This window comes from Protomyctophum parallelum (assembly GCF_964188405.1).
Source record: "Protomyctophum parallelum genome assembly, chromosome: 6".
In the NCBI taxonomy this organism is placed as follows: domain Eukaryota; kingdom Metazoa; phylum Chordata; class Actinopteri; order Myctophiformes; family Myctophidae; genus Protomyctophum; species Protomyctophum parallelum.
The window spans coordinates 46,179,934-46,197,598 of record NC_139701.1 but is presented as its reverse complement, the minus strand read 5'-3'; positions in this window follow the sequence as shown (position 1 = coordinate 46,197,598).

The following is a 17,665-nucleotide window of genomic DNA, read 5'->3' as shown; positions in this document are numbered from 1 at the left end:
ATTCACACTTTTTATTATTCAGCTTACTGTGGAGACACATGCTGGAACTTTTTACTTTGAAATGTTTTGTCGTTTCTGAGTTATTTAACTTAAACGCCCAATGCATTCTCTATGGCAATAGCACAAACTTTGGCATGCTACTAGTCCTACATACTTAAACCTACCAACCCCATTCTAGCCTACTTAGGTTCATCTTACGGTGGACATGTTTGCCTGAAAAGGAATCTTTGAAAGGTGTCATAGTTTTAGAAATATAGTGCTTTCAAATTTGAGACTTTTAACATGGGGCTCAATGGCAGATTTTGGCACGTCAAAAAATCACTTTCACCTAGAAACTCCATTCACACTTTTTATTATTCAGCTTACTGTGGAGACACATGCTGGAACTTTTTACTTTGAAATGTTTTGTCGTTTCTGAGTTATTTAACTTAAACGCCCAATGCATTCTCTATGGCAATAGCACAAACTTTGGCATGCTACTAGTCCTACATACTTAAACCTACCAACCCCATTCTAGCCTACTTAGGTTCATCTTACGGTGGACATGTTTGCCTGAAAAGGAATCTTTGAAAGGTGTCATCGTTTTAGAAATATAGTGCTTTCAAATTTGAGACTTTTAACATGGGGCTCAATGGCAGATTTTGGCACGTCAAAAAATCACTTTCACCTAGAAACTCCATTCACACTTTTTATTATTCAGCTTACTGTGGAGACACATGCTGGAACTTTTTACTTTGAAATGTTTTGTCGTTTCTGAGTTATTTAACTTAAACGCCCAATGCATTCTCTATGGCAATAGCACAAACTTTGGCATGCTACTAGTCCTACATACTTAAACCTACCAACCCCATTCTAGCCTACTTAGGTTCATCTTACGGTGGACATGTTTGCCTGAAAAGGAATCTTTGAAAGGTGTCATAGTTTTAGAAATATAGTGCTTTCAAATTTGAGACTTTTAACATGGGGCTCAATGGCAGATTTTGGCACGTCAAAAAATCACTTTCACCTAGAAACTCCATTCACACTTTTTATTATTCAGCTTACTGTGGAGACACATGCTGGAACTTTTTACTTTGAAATGTTTTGTCGTTTCTGAGTTATTTAACTTAAACGCCCAATGCATTCTCTATGGCAATAGCACAAACTTTGGCATGCTACTAGTCCTACATACTTAAACCTACCAACCCCATTCTAGCCTACTTAGGTTCATCTTACGGTGGACATGTTTGCCTGAAAAGGAATCTTTGAAAGGTGTCATCGTTTTAGAAATATAGTGCTTTCAAATTTGAGACTTTTAACATGGGGCTCAATGGCAGATTTTGGCACGTCAAAAAATCACTTTCACCTAGAAACTCCATTCACACTTTTTATTATTCAGCTTACTGTGGAGACACATGCTGGAACTTTTTACTTTGAAATGTTTTGTCGTTTCTGAGTTATTTAACTTAAACGCCCAATGCATTCTCTATGGCAATAGCACAAACTTTGGCATGCTACTAGTCCTACATACTTAAACCTACCAACCCCATTCTAGCCTACTTAGGTTCATCTTACGGTGGACATGTTTGCCTGAAAAGGAATCTTTGAAAGGTGTCATCGTTTTAGAAATATAGTGCTTTCAAATTTGAGACTTTTAACATGGGGCTCAATGGCAGATTTTGGCACGTCAAAAAATCACTTTCACCTAGAAACTCCATTCACACTTTTTATTATTCAGCTTACTGTGGAGACACATGCTGGAACTTTTTACTTTGAAATGTTTTGTCGTTTCTGAGTTATTTAACTTAAACGCCCAATGCATTCTCTATGGCAATAGCACAAACTTTGGCATGCTACTAGTCCTACATACTTAAACCTACCAACCCCATTCTAGCCTACTTAGGTTCATCTTACGGTGGACATGTTTGCCTGAAAAGGAATCTTTGAAAGGTGTCATCGTTTTAGAAATATAGTGCTTTCAAATTTGAGACTTTTAACATGGGGCTCAATGGCAGATTTTGGCACGTCAAAAAATCACTTTCACCTAGAAACTCCATTCACACTTTTTATTATTCAGCTTACTGTGGAGACACATGCTGGAACTTTTTACTTTGAAATGTTTTGTCGTTTCTGAGTTATTTAACTTAAACGCCCAATGCATTCTCTATGGCAATAGCACAAACTTTGGCATGCTACTAGTCCTACATACTTAAACCTACCAACCCCATTCTAGCCTACTTAGGTTCATCTTACGGTGGACATGTTTGCCTGAAAAGGAATCTTTGAAAGGTGTCATCGTTTTAGAAATATAGTGCTTTCAAATTTGAGACTTTTAACATGGGGCTCAATGGCAGATTTTGGCACGTCAAAAAATCACTTTCACCTAGAAACTCCATTCACACTTTTTATTATTCAGCTTACTGTGGAGACACATGCTGGAACTTTTTACTTTGAAATGTTTTGTCGTTTCTGAGTTATTTAACTTAAACGCCCAATGCATTCTCTATGGCAATAGCACAAACTTTGGCATGCTACTAGTCCTACATACTTAAACCTACCAACCCCATTCTAGCCTACTTAGGTTCATCTTACGGTGGACATGTTTGCCTGAAAAGGAATCTTTGAAAGGTGTCATCGTTTTAGAAATATAGTGCTTTCAAATTTGAGACTTTTAACATGGGGCTCAATGGCAGATTTTGGCACGTCAAAAAATCACTTTCACCTAGAAACTCCATTCACACTTTTTATTATTCAGCTTACTGTGGAGACACATGCTGGAACTTTTTACTTTGAAATGTTTTGTCGTTTCTGAGTTATTTAACTTAAACGCCCAATGCATTCTCTATGGCAATAGCACAAACTTTGGCATGCTACTAGTCCTACATACTTAAACCTACCAACCCCATTCTAGCCTACTTAGGTTCATCTTACGGTGGACATGTTTGCCTGAAAAGGAATCTTTGAAAGGTGTCATAGTTTTAGAAATATAGTGCTTTCAAATTTGAGACTTTTAACATGGGGCTCAATGGCAGATTTTGGCACGTCAAAAAATCACTTTCACCTAGAAACTCCATTCACACTTTTTATTATTCAGCTTACTGTGGAGACACATGCTGGAACTTTTTACTTTGAAATGTTTTGTCGTTTCTGAGTTATTTAACTTAAACGCCCAATGCATTCTCTATGGCAATAGCACAAACTTTGGCATGCTACTAGTCCTACATACTTAAACCTACCAACCCCATTCTAGCCTACTTAGGTTCATCTTACGGTGGACATGTTTGCCTGAAAAGGAATCTTTGAAAGGTGTCATCGTTTTAGAAATATAGTGCTTTCAAATTTGAGACTTTTAACATGGGGCTCAATGGCAGATTTTGGCACGTCAAAAAATCACTTTCACCTAGAAACTCCATTCACACTTTTTATTATTCAGCTTACTGTGGAGACACATGCTGGAACTTTTTACTTTGAAATGTTTTGTCGTTTCTGAGTTATTTAACTTAAACGCCCAATGCATTCTCTATGGCAATAGCACAAACTTTGGCATGCTACTAGTCCTACATACTTAAACCTACCAACCCCATTCTAGCCTACTTAGGTTCATCTTACGGTGGACATGTTTGCCTGAAAAGGAATCTTTGAAAGGTGTCATCGTTTTAGAAATATAGTGCTTTCAAATTTGAGACTTTTAACATGGGGCTCAATGGCAGATTTTGGCACGTCAAAAAATCACTTTCACCTAGAAACTCCATTCACACTTTTTATTATTCAGCTTACTGTGGAGACACATGCTGGAACTTTTTACTTTGAAATGTTTTGTCGTTTCTGAGTTATTTAACTTAAACGCCCAATGCATTCTCTATGGCAATAGCACAAACTTTGGCATGCTACTAGTCCTACATACTTAAACCTACCAACCCCATTCTAGCCTACTTAGGTTCATCTTACGGTGGACATGTTTGCCTGAAAAGGAATCTTTGAAAGGTGTCATCGTTTTAGAAATATAGTGCTTTCAAATTTGAGACTTTTAACATGGGGCTCAATGGCAGATTTTGGCACGTCAAAAAATCACTTTCACCTAGAAACTCCATTCACACTTTTTATTATTCAGCTTACTGTGGAGACACATGCTGGAACTTTTTACTTTGAAATGTTTTGTCGTTTCTGAGTTATTTAACTTAAACGCCCAATGCATTCTCTATGGCAATAGCACAAACTTTGGCATGCTACTAGTCCTACATACTTAAACCTACCAACCCCATTCTAGCCTACTTAGGTTCATCTTACGGTGGACATGTTTGCCTGAAAAGGAATCTTTGAAAGGTGTCATAGTTTTAGAAATATAGTGCTTTCAAATTTGAGACTTTTAACATGGAGCTCAATGGCAGATTTTGGCACGTCAAAAAATCACTTTCACCTAGAAACTCCATTCACACTTTTTATTATTCAGCTTACTGTGGAGACACATGCTGGAACTTTTATTTTATTTTTATGTTTTGTAGTTTATGAGTTATTTAACTTAAACGCCCAATGCATTCTCTATGGCAATAGCACAAGATTTGGCATGATACTAGTCCTACATACTTACACCTAGCAACTCCATTCTAGCCTACTTAGGTTCATCTTACGGTGGACATGTTTGCCTGAAAAGGAATCTTTGAAATGTTTCATAGTTTTAGAAATATAGTGCTTTCAAATTTGAGACATTTAACATGGGGCTCAATGGCAGCTCTATAGGCACGTCAAAAGTCACTTTCACCTAGAAACTCCATTCACACTTTTTATTATTCAGCTTACTGTGGAGACACATGCTGGAACTTTTTTTATTTTTATGTTTTGTAGTTGATGAGTTATTTAACTTAAACGCCCAATGCATTCTCTATGGCAATAGCACAAAATTTGGCATGCTACTAGTCCTACATACTTACACCTAGCAACCCCATTCTAGCCTACTTAGGTTCATCTTACGGTGGACATGTTTGCCTGAAAAGGAATCTTTGAAATGTTTCATAGTTTTAGAAATATAGTGCTTTCAAATGTACAATGGGGCTCAATGGCAGACATTGGCACGTCAAACATTACTTTCACCTAGAAACTCCATTCACACTTTTTATTATTCAGCTCACTGTGGAGACACATGCTGGAAAGTTTTACTTTGAAATGTTTTATAGTTTCTGAGTTATTTAACTTAAACACCCAACCAATGCATTCTCTATGGCAATAGCACAAACTTTGGCATGCTACTAGTCCTACATACTTAAACCTACCAACCCCATTCTGGCCGACTTAGGTTCATCTTACGGTGGACATACGGTGGAAAAGGAATCTTTGAAAGGTGTCATAGTTTTAGAAATATAGTGCTTTCAAATTTGAGACTTTTATAATGGGGCTGGCAGATTTTGGCACGTCAAAAAAATACTTTCACCTAGAAACTCCATTCACACTTTTTATTATTCAGCTTACTGTGGAGACACATGCTGGAACGTTTTACTTTGAAATGTGAGAGAAATGAGAAATGGAAAAGCGAGAAATGGGAAAGCGAGAATGGACCATGGGCTATAGCCCATATCGTATGGGCTATAGCCCATATCGTATGGGCACACAATATTTTGGACCAAACAAAAAATTACAAAGAAGAAAAACAACAAAAAAAAGTGTTGTAACCTGCTGTTTTTTTCTACTTTCTAATTATTTGTTTGGCCCGAAAAATTGTGTTTGTTGTCATGATTTGTCACGACAAGAGTTGGCTTCGTACGACGCTTAAAAGGTCTTTAAATTAAAAAATTAAGGAATTCCCAAGGGAAAAAATGCATTGGGATTCATTTCCTGGGCCACTCGTTGTTCTGAAAGGGGGAGGGACTGCGACGCTCTATAGTCCATGGTCTCGGAGGGCATACTATAGCATGTCGTTTTTCCCGATTTCGGAGGATTTTTTTTTTTAAAGGTGAAAACTCGGAGGTCTCGGAGTGATTTCTGTCTTTTTTTCAAATCCTCGTTTTTCATCATTTTTGACCATGGGCTATAGCCTATCTCCGACGGCTTACTATAGCACGCCGTTTTTCATTATTTTTGAGTATTTGAAAAAAAGACGAAAATAACTCAAGACAATGGACTATAGCTCATGGTCTTGGAGTGATTTTCGTCTTTTTTTCATCATTTTTGAACATGGGCTATAGCCTATCTCCGACGGCTTACTATAGCACGCCGTTTTTCATCATTGTTGAGGATTTGAAAAAAGGTGAAAATCCCGGAAAAGCGACATACTATAGTTCATGGTTTCGGACGGCATACATAAGCACAAAACTAACATTTTCAAATGTTTTGCTATGTTTATTGTGCATTACAAATCAAAGTAAAAATCCTCAGTGTATTAGTGTAAAATTTAAACCTGCTACTAACGCGGCCTCTCCATATATGACTAAATGTCTCAATAGGAACGGCAGCATGACAAAATGACAACATAGAACATGATGTTTCAGAGATTGATTCAATAGTTTATTAGACAGAAATGTAATAGTAGTCTTGCGGTAAAAATAAAACATGGATAACAAACATACCTCATATTGGCCTACGTTGTTATCCAATGGAAATGTCCTAAATAACAGGGTGGTGTTATAATCAGGGACTAGAGACTATTTGACATTCAACGTTCTTCTTCCACAAAAGAGTCTTTAAAAATGGGGGTCAGAGGACATTAACCCGTTTTAGGCAGGAACCCCTTTTTGGTGTCAGCATTATGTTATACTATTGAAAAATAGCAGATCTACAAGCTCATAGCACGCCACCGAGTGGCGCGCTATGAGCTTGTAGGTCTGCTATTTTTGAAAAATCAAAGTACGACCGACATAGAAACATGGCTTTTTCAGAAAACTGTCAGGATTTAGGAGACATTTTTAGAATCTGATCTCAGGTCTCTGAAAGAATATATATTCAAAGATTTTTGCAGCATTTTCACGATTAAAAAAAAAATAGCAGACCTACAAGCTCATAGCGCGGCACCGAGTGCCGCACTACGAGCTTGTAGATCTGCTATTTTTCAATAGCTAAAGTATAACATAATGCTTAAATAAAACACCAACAGGGGTTTCCGTCCAGAATGGTTTAATCAAGGTCTCATTGTGAATTAAACTATTTTCTTCATTGTTTGATTATTATTATTATAATCGCTTTTTACTACTCCTTTAAAGGACCACTTCACCACTTTTCAACCTATCTTCATATAATAGGTCCTCACTAATAATCATGATATTTCTACTCAGTCTGTGGCCCAATCCCAATTGCCTCCCTCAAGCCCTGAGCCCTGTACCCTCATTGACTTTAATGACGTCAGCTGTAAGTGCTTGAGGGTGAGAGGCTGCAAGGGCTCCAAATTGTTGTGAAAGAAATGGGACAGCACTTTGAAGATGAGTCCGCCATTCATGACACTTTGCATCACTTTATACAAACTGTCCTCATTCACAGCCAGTGCCTACCTACATGCTTGGCCTATTTATACATGTCTATCATGTATATTTTATTATTTAAGATGATCGTTTTATTATTAGTTTAATAAATACACTTTCCTGTGTGATATGAGTTGTAATATTCATATATAATAATGTGCATTATACATTTCATTTCCATATTCTTTTACTTTGCTCATTAGTCATTTCTCATCATGTTTCCCTTAATATTATTATTGTTATTAAATATATAGCCTATATCCTTCCATTCCGTCTCCTTTTGAGAACAGTGAGAAAGCACTATTGTTTGTTGACAAACTACTGTACTGAGGTTTGGGGGAATACTTATAAAACTTCACTTAATGCAATAACTATACTTCAAAAACGAGCTATAAGAATTATACATAATGCTGGATATAGAGATCATACTAATATATTATTTTTAAACTCATATCTTTTAAAATTCATGGATATAATAGAAACTAAAACTGCCCTTATAATGTACAAAGTAAGGAATAATCAACTACCTGGAAATATTCAGGTGATGTTCTCTGATAGAGAGGGGGGGTATAATTTAAGGGGGGAACTAAATCTAAAAACCAGAGTGGCTCGGACAACACTTAAATCATTTTGTATTTCAATCTGTGGAGTAAAACTATGGAACAGTTTGCATGTGGAACCAGTTTTAAAAAAGATATAAAGAATACATTATTAAGAGGTATAGAGAGGAAGAGTTACAAAACACTGACTTATCATTTAGATAATTGTACTTAATTGATTGTGTGTATATATATATATATATATATATATATAAAATATACCATATGTATGTATTATATGAAATATATAAATTATTTTTTATTGATCATAATATGATATATAGAATAGAATATATTATAGCGCATATACAATGACTTACACTATTACACTATTTAATGTACTTGGTTTCTCTGTTGTGATTTTTTTTAGTTTATACCATGTTGGTAGTTATGTGATGACGTCAAGCGATGACGCTGAAATTAAGCTATAAAGGGGTAGGGTTATATACGTTTTTTACTTCAACCTACTCCTTTCTGAACATACAAAAGTTAAAAAAAAATAATAATAATAAAAAAGAAGAGAAATTTTTTTTTTATACTTACGCGGCCAGTGTGGCTTGTTTATTATTATTATTATTTTCTCTTATTGTTTATACTTTGGGAATATTATTATTATTATTATTTCTATATTGTACTTCTGTTAATTCTTTGACTTATGTTCAGAATAAAGTTTTTCATTCATTCATTCATTCTAATTGCGATACATAACTAATTTGCATACCTAAATGATTGACGTTCGGAGGATCCCCCTCATTCCACTGGTAACGCTATGAACTGTGGGTAATTTATTTGCCAAAGTCAGCCTAAAGTCAGCATCGACGCTGACTTTGGCAAAGGGCACATAAAGGGGCGGGGCTGAGCCCTCACTGACTTACCGATTTCAAATGGGACATCCCTCAAGCCCTCGCAGACTTCACATGAAAGCGCAGCTAAGTCAGTGAGGGCTCATTGAGTCAGCAAGGGAGTGGATTGGGATTGGGCCTGTGTCTCATAGGAGGGCTGTGGGCAGTTCATAAACCGTCTTCCAGTGACATCATCATTAGGCAGATATTTTTTTAAACAATATTCTTTTACAAAAATGTTTAGATTTTCATTATCGTGAGAACGATGGCTTCCATTTTCGCATTGCAACTTTTCAGGACTAGAGCAGTTTCTATTAGCTTGTATTCCCCATCGATGATGTCACTGGAAGACGGTTTCTGAACTGCCCACAGCCCTCCTATGAGACACAGACCGAGTAGAAAATAATTGCGCCATTTTTTCATGATTATTAGTGAGGACCTATTATATGAAGATAGGTTGAAAAGTGGTGAAGTGGTCCTTTAACCACTATTCTTAGTCAAATGGACCTGAATTACAACAATGGACTGCTTTTGTTCCACCCCGTTTACACCAAATCCTGTTGTAAAAAAAAGAGTCGAAAACAACAGCCGATCTACAAGCTCACTTATACACTAAGCTCACATGGTGGTGAGCTTGTAGATCGGGGCCAGTTTGGGGGGTTCAGCCGTTTAATCAGACCAGTGTGTGTCCAGCAGTGGAAACCTGGTATGAATCTGATCTCAGGTCAGAATGGGTCAAGAGGTGCATAATGGCCAGAGGGTTGGCCACCCCCGAGTGCGTCATCATGTGCATCTTCAGGTGCACGCTCTCGCGGAACGTCTTTTCGCACAGCGCGCAGCTAAAGGGTTTTCCCCCCTTGTGCGTCTCCATGTGCTTCTTCAGCGTGCCCTTCTGGGTGAAGCGTCTCTGGCAGAGCGCGCACGTGAAGGGCTTCTCCCCCGTGTGGATCCTCATGTGGTTCTTGAGGTAGCTGCCGCAGGAAAAGCTTTTGCCACAAACCGCGCAATCCCCCGCCTGCGCCTGCAGAGCGAAGAAGGAGGGCTCCTCCTCCTCTTGCCGTTGTTCCCCGGCGTGTTGGTGGTGGGTCGTCACGACGTGCGCCTTCAGACACTGACCGTTACGGAAGCTTCTCTCGCAGACCGCGCAGGAAAAGCGCTTCCTCCCCGACGAGGCGGAGGAGGGGGAGGGACTCCCCGGGGAGGCGGTCGACGCCGCCGCGGTCTGTTGTTGTTGTCGTTTCGCCGTTCGGTTCGGGGAGTCCTGACGAGACGACGGCGGCGGCTCGTTTCCACTTCCAGACGCCGGTCGTCTTTGTTGTCCTTTTTTGGTGCAGAGTTTCCGTCGCTGTCGCGTCCTCGTCGTCGTCTTGCGCGGTCTCAGTTTGTTTAGCGCCGGTGCCGACCGACCGTCGCGGGCCTCGGCCCACTCCTCGCTGTCCTCCGTGGTGTCGGATTCGGAAGCGCCGCGCGACGAAGACGTAGACGACGAGGGAGGAGAGATGGGCGGGGCGTCGCCCCCGCTGCTGGGCTGCGGGGGGGGCGAGGGGACCCAGTACTCGATGTACGCCTGGGTCTTTGTGGCCGCCGCGGGCTCCGCCTCTCCGTTCTCGTAGTCGTCGTCGTTCTCGTCGCTTTTCAGCGGCAACGTCAGCGGCGTCCATTCAGACTCCTCCTCCTCCGGTTCCTGAGGTACAGCCTCCTTTTTCATCTGTGGGTGAAAGGTCAAAGGTTAACCCATTTTGGGGCGGGAACCCATTTTGGTGTTAGCATCATGTCGTGCTTTAGCTATTGAAAAATAGCAGATCTACAAGCTCGTATCGCGCCACCGAGTGGCGCGATACGAGCTTGTAGGTCTGCTATTTTTGGGGAAAAAAAGACACTTTTAGAATTTGATCTCAGGTCAGAATGTTTTGAATTATTACGTTTTTTTTTTGTTTTTTTTTCAGGGCATGTAATGTGGTTTACCTGCACACCTTTTGTGATCTACTGGTAGATCACGTACCCGCTATGGAAGATACTCCGTCCTTGCCGCTCGGGGTGTTAAAACAACGTCAAAACTCACATTGCAGCTGTACGGAAAGCTTGAATTATCCTCTCTCTCTGTCTGCAGTGTTTGTTTCATAAAAAATCCACCATAGACATGTTATGAGCTACTTCCTGTCGGGGTGCATACTTAGTTTAGACTAGTCATTGGTTAGACATGGGTTAAGGTTAGGTTTGGGTGTGCTGCCCCGTGGGAGGTTAGGTTTAGGGTGAGGGTTTGAGATAGGTTGTAGTCGTAGGACTAATGACTGGTCTAACCAATGACTAGTCTAAACCAAAACATGTCTAAACTAAGTACTGCACTGTATTATAGTGTCAGAGTTTGGAACAGCCCATGTGTACCACCCGTTTTGAATTTGCAAATAACGCAGCAGGAGGTTGCTTTTACGGATAACGAGTGCTTCAAAAGATATTGACAGGAAGTAGCTCATAACATGTCTCTATGGTGGATTGTTATGAAACAATTTGCAGATTGAAAGAGGATAATTCAAGCTGCAATGTTGATTAGTTTGGCGTCGTTTATTAGAATAACAGAGGACTTGTTTAACCCATTCTGAACAGGAACCCATTTTGGTGTTAGCATCATGTTATGCTTTAGCTATTGAAAAAGCAGAAAATTGAAATTGAAATATTGAAAAGCAGATCTACAAGCTCATAGCGCGCCACCGAGTGGCGCGCTATGAGCTTGTAGGTCTGCTATTTTAGAAAAATCGAAGAACGACTGACATTTTTTAAATCTGATCTCAGGTCAGAATGGATTAATCAGACCAGTGTGTGTGTCCAGTGGAAACCTCGTATGAATCTGATCTCAGGTCAGAATGGGTTAATAAGAAGAGAATTAGCAAATCTGCAAAAAACAAATGCTTACCACTAGCTTCACGGATGTGTTCATGAAAGGTGTCTACAATCACATATACATTTGTTCCAACCCAACTCCCTTGGGAAACTTTGCTGAAAGCTGCTGAAAGTCGGGGTACCATTATCAAACAATATAAGGCAACAAAAACATTCCAAATGTCATTATACTTTAGGTAGCATGTGACATGCTGAATCCATTCCAAGCATTAGATTTTCACAACAAAACACTTCTTTGCCTAAAAATGCCCATAGCCGTCATCACAAATGTGATGAGGTCAGCACAATAATTGGGCACATTTGGGCAAGTGGCTATGGCCGAATTTAGCCCAAGGAGTGTTTCCGTGCAAAACTAATGCTTGGAATGGATTCAGCATCATGAAAACCCCCTAGTTTAATTAACATGTCACATGCTACTTAAAGCATAATGACATTTTCGGAATTTTGCTTTATATTAGTTGTTAGAGCGCCGCTCACTTCACATGAGTGTTGTTTTCGTCAACTAAAACTAAGACGAAAAATGTTCGTCAACTATACCTTTTTTCACGGACAAAAACTAAATGGAAACTAAATGAAAACTAAGCTACGATGACTAAAACTAAGACTAATATACTGAAAATTTCGTCAAGAAATAAAAACTAGACTAAAATGGACTAGTAGACAAGAGATCCAGTATAAGTGAATTTACACTTTGGTTGCATTGTATTGTACTTGTAGATCGGCTATTTTCAGCAAGTGTAAAATCTGTCATTTCGACGTCATCAAGGCCCGACAAAATACATTTTAGTCGACTAAATCAACTGTAGATTAAGTCGACAAAAATTGCGTGACATTTAGTCGACTAAAACTAGACTAACACTAAGACATTCCAGGTGATTCAAATGTGACTAAATGTAAACTATTCAAAAGACTATGACTAAAACTAAAATCTAAATGTGCTGCCAAAAGCAACACTGCTTCACATGAGTGTGATTTATTTTGAGGGGTGTGTGTGGCTAAGTCTATGGAGTTTGTATGGCGGATATTCTTCTGTACATCAAATGACGTAAAGGCCTATTCATAGTCTGGATTTTCGGTGGTAAGGTGACCACCGCTCCGGTGGTGAGCTGACCACCGGAGCTGAAATAACGTTGAGCGGTGGTGAGTAAAAACAGAGAGAAGGGCTGGAGCGGTGGCGGTGGTTTGCTCTTCACCGCGGCTCGTTACGTCATGTTGTAGTTCGGTGGTCACCCCACCACCGTAAATCCAGACTATGTATGAGCCTTAAGAGGGTGACCTCATCATCATGGGGTGTGTAATTGATAGAATACAAGTAATTATTTTGGGGGGTGAATTGCTCCTTTACACAGATCTCGAACATAGATAAATCCCCTTGCACTAGTGAGGACCAAATGTCCCCACAAGTATAGCAGAATATGACTCACAGACCATTTGTCTGGTATCGCCAGATCGGAATCAAAGGTGCGGATGAGAATTTTTCTGTGCGAAATGGTGTCGTTAAGGCGCGCATGGCAACAGTTTGTGTCGTGTGTGATGTCACACCAGAAGAAATATAAGATGATGCACCGTGTTGAAAATGACTGCAGAGGTCGAAAGAGAGAAGAGAGCGTTAGAGACAGACAGACAGACAGACAGACAGACAGACAGACAGACAGACAGACAGACAGACAGACAGACAGACAGACAGACAGGGCAATGTTGTCTTGGACCGTTTCCAAAGCAGGAGGACCAAAGCGATACTCTCATGCTGCTGTAGCAGTGAGGAACAAACTGTATTCCTTTGGAGGCAACTGTGATGGAGGGACCTTCAACAACATGGAACAGATGGATGTCCATGTCTTCAACACAGTGTCTTTATGCTGGAAGAAGTTACCTCCAGTGGAACCTGGAAGAGACGGCCACCTTGAGTTTCCATCCGGGCGCTACGGCAACACAGCTGTGTTGGTTGAAGATACCGTCTACATCTGGGGAGGCTATCCTTACGGCAATGTGCTTTATGCATTTGATGTCGACGCCCACAGATGGTTCAAACCCAGCATGGTTTTTGGCACTGTTCCAGAGGAGAGGTCCCACCACTCAGCCTGTGTTTTGGAGAAGGTCATGTTTATCCATGGAGGATTCACCAAGCACTCTAGTAGGACTAATGACATCTGCAAGTTGGACACCACCACAATGGTCTGGACTTTAATTAACACCAGAGGAAATCCACCTCCTGCTACATACGATCACTCTGTTACCATCATCGGGACAAAGATGTTTGTATTTGGAGGCTACAGGTGGGGTCAGTACTACAACACCATCCGAGTGTTTGACACAGAGACCGACAACTGGCTGAACACACCTTCTGCACAGCTTCTACCAGAAGGACGCAGGAGTCATTCAGCCTTTACCTACAATGGAGAGCTGTACATATTTGGTGGCTGGAACTATGGACAGAGCTTCGATGATGTGTGGAAATTCAGCCCAGAGACGTTCTCCTGGAAGAAGGTTGAGCCCAAGGGGAAAGGACCATGGCCAATGTCCTGTATGTGCTGTAGCATAGTGGGAGATCGTGTCATCCTTTTCGGAGGATACAAACCCAGAGACAACACACTCACTGATGAGCTGTACATCTTAGACTTGAGTCCTTCTCTTAAGACTTTATGTAAGCTAGCAGTTATTCAGGTCGGTCTGGATCAGTCTGAACTGACACACGACATCAGGTGGGAACTGGCAGCCATGACTAGCAACAGTGTGCTCACTGCCGACAAGGTCACTAAAAGAAGGAAAACCAGTACACATTGAGTCAACTAAACCAGACTCCATGTGACCACCAGTATAATAGTACCCCAACTTCCAGCAGCTCTCACAAAGTTTCCCAAGGGAGTTGGGTTGGAACAAATGTATATGTGATTGTAGACACCTTTATGAACACATTTGAGAAGAAAGCTAATGGTAAGCTTATTTTTTTTTGCCACACATTCTATTAACTTTCTCTATCTATTGTCTGTTTGGATGAATGGGCTGTCAATGGGTTGCACCTAGTTAGCACCATTCTGGCAAGATGGACATGGTCGGCATACGGTCAATAAAACGCCTTAAGACATGTACATACACCCTAGTCACTAAGACCTGTACATACGCCCTAGTCACTAAGACCTGTACATACACCCTAGTCACTAAGACATGTACATACGCCCTAGTCACTACTAAGACCTGTACATATGCCCTAGTCACTAAGACCTGTACATACACCCTAGTCACTAAGACCTGTACATACGCCCTAGTCACTAAGACATGTATATACGCCCTAGTCACTAAGACCTGTACATACACCCTAGTCACTAAGACCTGTACATACACCCTAGTCACTAAGACCTGTACATACGCCCTAGTCACTAAGACATGTATATACGCCCTAGTCACTAAGACCTGTACATACGCCCTAGTCACTAAGACCTGTACATACGCCCTAGTCACTAAGACATGTATATACACCCTAGTCACTAAGACCTGTACATACACCCTAGTCACTAAGACCTGTACATATGCCCTAGTCACTAAGACCTGTACATACACCCTAGTCACTAAGACATGTACATACGCCCTAGTCACTAAGACATGTATATACGCCCTAGTCACTAAGACCTGTACATACGCCCTAGTCACTAAGACCTGTACATATGCCCTAGTCACTAAGACCTGTACATACACCCTAGTCACTAAGACCTGTACATACGCCCTAGTCACTAAGACATGTATATACGCCCTAGTCACTAAGACCTGTACATACACCCTAGTCACTAAGACATGTACATACACCCTAGTCACTAAGACCTGTACATACACCCTAGTCACTAAGACCTGTACATACACCCTAGTCACTAAGACCTGTACATACGCCCTAGTCACTGACTAAGACCTGTACATACACCCTAGTCACTAAGACCTGTATATACGCCCTAGTCACTAAGACCTGTAAATACACCCTAGTCACTAAGACCTGTACATATGCCCTAGTCACTAAGACCTGTACATATGCCCTAGTCACTAAGACCTGTACATATGCCCTAGTCACTAAGACCTGTACATACGCCCTAGTCACTAAGACCTGTACATACGCCCTAGTCACTAAGACCTGTAAATACACCCTAGTCACTAAGACCTGTAAATACACCCCTAGTCACTAAGACCTGTACATACGCCCTAGTCACTAAGACCTGTAAATACACCCTAGTCACTAAGACCTGTAAATACACCCCTAGTCACTAAGACATGTACATACGCCCTAGTCACTAAGACCTGTATATACGCCCTAGTCACTAAGACCTGTACATACACCCCTAGTCACTAAGACATGTACATACGCCCTAGTCACTAAGACCTGTAAATACACCCTAGTCACTAAGACCTGTAAATACACCCTAGTCACTAAGACCTGTACATACACCCTAGTCACTAAGACCTGTACATACACCCTAGTCACTAAGACCTGTACATACACCCCTAGTCACTAAGACATGTACATACACCCTAGTCACTAAGACATGTACATACACCCTAGTCACTAAGACCTGTACATACACCCTAGTCACTGACTAAGACCTGTACATACGCCCCTAGTCACTCCGCGGTTTTATTTTCTAAGACGTGTATGGACGATTATTGGAGCACAATAAGTGGTAACTAAGTAAGGAACAACTATGTACTTAGGGCCGATTCATACTCCTATTTTACCGCTGTTTCGGCGCTGTAGTGCCGAAATGATTTCGGCTCGTCAGTAGCACCGAAGAGCCGACTTTAGGACGGTACCCGCGCCCCCGAAACCTCAAATGACGTCAAATTGTAGGCTCTACAGAGCCGAACAGACTTTTATTCGGCTCTAAAATAGGAGTATGAATCGGCCCTTACTTGAGTCAGTAATCTGTAGTCCTGTTGGAGCGTCCCGGAGGTCCTCTCCTCACGGTGTGGAGATCCTGCTTCCTGATGCACCGGAGCGGCGTCCCTCCTCTCCTGATGTTCTGAGGAAACCTCTTCACACACGGCGAGCGCCGTGAGGCCTATGGGGAGGAGAAAGGAGGGAGAACGTCAGCTAAGAATGATTCTTCTAGTACATACTGAAGATCGCCAGTGTAAAACTTCTCACCCCATTCGGATGCCGTCATTGCAGGTGAGGTAACATTGTATTTTACAGGCATTGACACTAAAGGCCTATTCATATAGTCTGGATTTTCGGTGGCGAGGTGACCACCGCTCCGGTGGTGAGCTGACCACCACCGGAGCAGAAATAACGTTGAGCGGTGGTGAGTAAAAACAAAGAGAAGGGCTGGAGGTGCCGTGTCATTAGTCAGAAGGTTCATTGTTCCGAAATTACTATCCCTATCTCTAACCCTAACCTAAACCTAACCGCAAGCAAACCTAAACCTAACCGCAAGCACGGGAGCAGTGCATGTTCGGACTAACGGGACTTCGGATCTATGGGTAGTTTCCGGGCTGGAGCGGTGGCGGTGGTTTGCTCTTCACCGCGGCTCAGTGAAGTAATGTTGTAGTTCGGTGGTCAGCTCAGTGACGTCATGTTGTAGTTCGGTGGTCACCCCACCACCGAAAATCCAGCCTTAAGGGTCAACCTGGGACAACCTGCCCCTGGCAGCTAAATAAAACTTTTGGGCAGTTGGAGTTTGCTTTCAAGTTTGCCCGACCGGGCAAGTGCTCGTTTGAGGGGGGGACACAACCAGTGTTGTTTTCGTCAACTAAAACTAAGACGAAAAATGTTCGTCGACTACCCTTTTCCACTGACGAAAACTAAATGAAACTAAATGAAAACTATCTACGATGACTAAAACTAAGACTAAATATACTGACAATTTCGTCGACAAATAAAAACTAGACTAAAATGTTAGGAAGGGACTAGTGGACAACAGATCCA